Source organism: Palaemon carinicauda, chromosome 20 (genome assembly GCF_036898095.1).
Source record: "Palaemon carinicauda isolate YSFRI2023 chromosome 20, ASM3689809v2, whole genome shotgun sequence".
NCBI lineage: Eukaryota > Metazoa > Arthropoda > Malacostraca > Decapoda > Palaemonidae > Palaemon > Palaemon carinicauda.
Genome location: NC_090744.1, coordinates 74,421,102 through 74,426,101, shown reverse-complemented (window position 1 = coordinate 74,426,101; position 5,000 = coordinate 74,421,102). Strand labels below are relative to the sequence as shown.

The window sequence follows — 5,000 nt, the reverse complement described above, 5'->3', positions numbered from 1 at the left end:
GTGGTGGCCCGGGATATTGGGTAAAACTCGCTGGTAAGAGACTGATGTCTCGCCAGGTAAATCCTCGGACAGCTGGTAGCGGTCAGGTTCCAATATCTTTTATGGGCTCTCGTGACATGGTTGGTTTCGACCTGGCCTTTCATTAGAAGGGGCTAGCGTTCGATCCCAGGTATGTGGTAGAAATTTATTTCTATTTGAACACGATGTTGTGTTGATATTAATCCATATTGACTCATTAGGGGTAATTTGTATGAATTACTAACAATTGTGTCACGTGGTGGCCCGGGATATTGGGTAAAACTCGCTGGTAAGAGACTGATGTCTCGCCAGGTAAATCCTCGGACAGCTGGTAGCGGTCAGGTTCCAATATCTTTTATGGGCTCTCGTGACATGGTTGGTTTCGACCTGGCCTTTCATTAGAAGGGGCTAGCGTTCGATCCCAGGTATGAGGTAGAAATTTATTTCTATTTGAACACGATGTTGTGTTGATAATAATCCATATATATATATATATATATATATATATATATATATATATATATATATATATATATATATATATATATATATATGCTTTGTTTTTGCCAATTTTTATGTTTACACCTGCTGTATGCATACCCTGGCGGTCACTTTTGTTCGTAATTGACGATTTTTCTAAGAAAAAATAATTGAAAAACCGAAAATTACTCCTAGAGTTTACCAGTAATCTAAATTATTTTCACAGGGTTGGTGAGTATTATGTGAACTACATTCATACCAATTTTTGTATTGATACTTACCATAGAAAAGTCCAGTGGCTATTTTTCGACATTCGCGGTTGTCGATTTCCGTCGGTGCTTTAAATTTTTCGAAGAGTACTTCATATATCTAAATTAAGTTTTCAGGGATTTATCGTAGGGATATTTAATTTATCCATACCAATTTTCATCATGATGTCTGCCATATAAAAGCCACAACAAAAGTTTGTTTTTAGTATGGGTTGAACAGTTATTTTTGGAGGTGGAGTAAATTTACATATCCAAATGGAAATTTCAGGGATTGTTGGGAAACAAAGTTTCTTTGATCCTTCCAAGTTCCATGATAGTATCTCCAATATGATGTTAAATGTAGCAACATTACAATGAACTGTGCGTTAGTGAGCAGTATCAATGAAGGATAATGCCAGTCTCATAAACATTATCCGTCCCTAGTTCAGCTACTTTTTATTATTATTATTATTATTATTATTATTATTATTATTATTATTATTATTATTATTACTAGCTAAACTACAACCTTAGTTGGAAAAAAAGATGATATAATCTCAAAGGCGCCAACAAGGAAAAATAGCCCAGTGAGGAAAGGAAATAAGGAAATAAATAAATATGAGAAATGATGAACAATTGAAATAAGATACTTTGAAAACAGAAGCAGCATCAAAAGAGATGTTTGATAAATAAACTATAAAAAGACTTATGATAGCCTGTTGAACATAAAAAAAAAAACATTTGGTGCAAGTTTGAACTTCTGAAGTTCTACAGATTCAACTGCCTGATTAGAAAGATCATTCCACAACTTGGTCATAGCTGGAATGAAACTTCTAGAACACTGTGTAGTAATGAGCCTTATTGAAGCATGACTATTAGACTTAACTGCATTCTTAGTGTTACAAACAAGATGGTACTATTCAAGAATATTTGAATGTAAAGGAGGGTCAGCATTATGATAAATGGCATATAACGTGCATAATGAACTAATTGAATGGCAGTGCCAGAGGATCATATCTAGGTCAGAAATAAAAAGAAAATACTCTACTGTAAGTTCTTGTCCAAGAAATTAAGATGAGAATTAGCATGAGAATGCAGATAGGAGAACAATACTCGAAACAAGGTAGAATGAAAGAATAAAAAACTTCTTCAGAATAGATTGATCTCCGAAATTCTTACAAGACTTTCTTAAAAATCCAGATTTTTTCTTACAATTAAAGAAGAGATAGATCTATGGTTTCTCATAAGTAAATTTGCTGTCGAAAATCACACCTGCAATTTTGAAGGTCGTACAATGTTAAAGGATCACTATCAATGCTGAGATCCTTAGGTTGAGGAGCCACTGTCCTCTACCTTCTTATAATCATACTTTGAGTTTTGTTAGATTTCTACTTCAGGCAACATAGTTTGTACCATGCAATAATTTTAGACAAATCTCTATCAACCGTTGAATGACCAGTTATCCCAAACGGGATCTTTAGAACCGCTACTTTGTGGTATTCGTGGTGAACAAGTTTATGTTTGTATGAAATTGACTCTTTGGCAACTCATAGCTATCCTCCTCTTCTCTTTGAATCAGCCAGTCACAAGTCGCGTACCCCTCTCATCAAGGCGTTCGAAAGACACCTCAGTCATGCTCTGGTTGGAAAAGCGTCAAAACCTGTCGCAGCTACCTCCACGAATTGCCCCCCCACCCCACAACCCTCATGGTAAGTGTACAGTGACTGTGAGATAGTAAAGCCTAGTGATATGCTTACCTTTTGAGGTAGATTTGAAGTACTTTAGTGTTACTGAACTGCCCTAGTGACTAATGAAAGAATATAGATCCCATACGGGATACTTCAGTCGAGTTTAGAGGGACCATGCTCATCCAATGTTGTGACCTTTTGGACCGAAAGGATTAAACCAGCCAATAGAATACGACACCAAACAATTTTTTTTTAGTTCTTGTTTTAGACATATATGAAGGAAGTGATGCTGACGTGAGCCCTTTGAACGTTGATAGTGATGACGATGACCCTACTTCCTGATGAAGGCCTTACTAAGGAGGATGAGTTTAACCCTCCTACCTCTAGAGGTTAGTATAAGACATCCTTCAAAAGAGAGAGAGAGAGAGAGAGAGAGAGAGAGAGAGAGAGAGAGAGAGAGAGAGAGAGAGAGAGAGAGAGAGAGAGAGAGAGAGAAATTGTTTTAATAACTGTTTTTGAAGGATTCGTTGTTGTAAGGGTTCTTTAAATTTTGTTGCTCTTTATATGGATTTTAAACAATGGGTATTTTCAAAACTTATTTGTATACTTGCATACTCACTGACATACACATCAACAAATATACACACACACATGCACACGCATACACACATATAAGCACACATGCATGCTCACACAAGCAAATATGCATGCTCACACACACATGCAGACATACATGCACACACACATGCACACACACAAGTACACATGCATGCACCCACACATACACAGTCGCATGCACACACAAGAACACATGAATGCACACACAAGCACACATGCATACACACACAAGCACACATGATTCATTTACTATTTCAGTAATGTTACATTATTCTTATTTCAGCTCCCAAGGTCAATGTTGTTGTCCCTCAGGAGATGCCTATGGAAGAGGAAGCTGAGGCTGACCATAAGAGGCCTCGTGCTGATGAATGGAGAAAGGACAACATTGATATAGAGGCCCTGCCCAACTTCAAGCATCCCCAGCCGTATTTTTTGAGGTAACCTTACGAATATTTCTCCCAGTTCTTCACAACTGAATTGAGGAAACACATTGTGTTCCAATCCAACCTAGATTCAAGACAGAAGGATGTAGGCAGCAACTTCCACATGTCAGAAGAGGATCTCATGGTTTTCCTTGGCCTCATCGTGTATATGTGTCTGGTTTATCTCCCTAGCACAGTCGACTTCTAGTCTGTGAAGACCAGAATTCCTGAAGTGGCAGACTTCATATCCAGAAACCGCTTCAAGTCAATTCGATCTTCCCTTCACTTCAACGACAATGACCAGGCAGAAGCCTCCCAAGATCGGTTCTTCAAGGTGTGAGTCCCCCTCACCAAGGTCATCAGAGAGTTCCTAAAAGTTTCCGAGACTCCTATCCACTCCATTGATGAAGTGATGGTCGCCGATAAGGGAAAAAGGACTGGTAACCTTCGCCAGTATGTAGCCATGAAGCCTGACAAGTGGGCCTACAAGTTTTTCTGCCAGTCCAGCATGGATGGATTTGTGCATGATATTCTTATGTACCAAGGGATACAACCTTTGTGAGCCACCATACTCTGCTATTTGAAGAGCAGAAAGCCATTTCTGTGACTTCAAAGTTCGTTGTCGCCTTAGTCAAGACCATCAAGTACCCCAGTCACTCAGCAGTGTATACACACAACTACTTTACCAGTATAGGGTTGGCCAAGTACCTGATACTGCAGTATGGATGCCGGTATGTGGGCACTGCCAAGGAAAACAGAGTTGGTCATCCTTCTCTGAAGTCTTTGAAGGAGATGAGGAAGAAGGGGCACAATGGACTGCATCTCTTCTGATGGCATTCTTGTTGCAAGATGGAAGGACAACAGTGTTTTGACAATCTTGTCCACTGATGTTGGTGTTGAGCCCATAGGTACAGTGGAGCAGTGCGACAGAGCACTTAAGAACAAGGTTCCCATTCCTTGCCCATCTGTCATCCAGATGTACAACAACTGCATGGTTGGCATTGACAAAAGTGACATATTGACACACCTCTACAAGACCCCCTTCGAAGCAAAGGGGTACTACATCAGGTTCTTTGCTTACCTCCTTGATTTGATCATCTGCAATGCTTGGATTTTGTATAAGAGGGATTGCTTGGCTTTGCATACTAACACAAATCCTCTCAAGGACTTCCATCTGGATATCTCCAATTGCCTCAGAAGTTACAAGACATCAACCTTCAAAATCACCAGAAACTCTCTTTGCACCAAATATTACTCTTTGCCAAAAAGGGGCAAACGGGCAGTTTTACCATGTGTAGAAACATGCCAGAATGCCACTAACCTACACATGCCAAAGCATATCACTATGGGGCAGACCTGCAAGTACTGTTCTGTTGCAGGCCACATCCACAGATCCCACTGGATGTGTGAGGAGTGCTAGGTGCCCCTATGCCTTACTGAAAGTAGGAATTGCTTTGCCTCCTTTCATAAGGTTTGTAAGTAAGTGTGTGTTTCTATTTTTACAATTATGAGTAAGTTTTATAATA

The 5,000-nt window shown here is 39.3% G+C and overlaps 1 pseudogene; it reads left to right on the top strand.

The window, feature by feature from the left end:
* LOC137659897 (piggyBac transposable element-derived protein 3-like) overlaps nt 1–5,000 on the top strand; it is a 126,817-nt pseudogene that overhangs the window by 113,098 nt on the left and 8,719 nt on the right.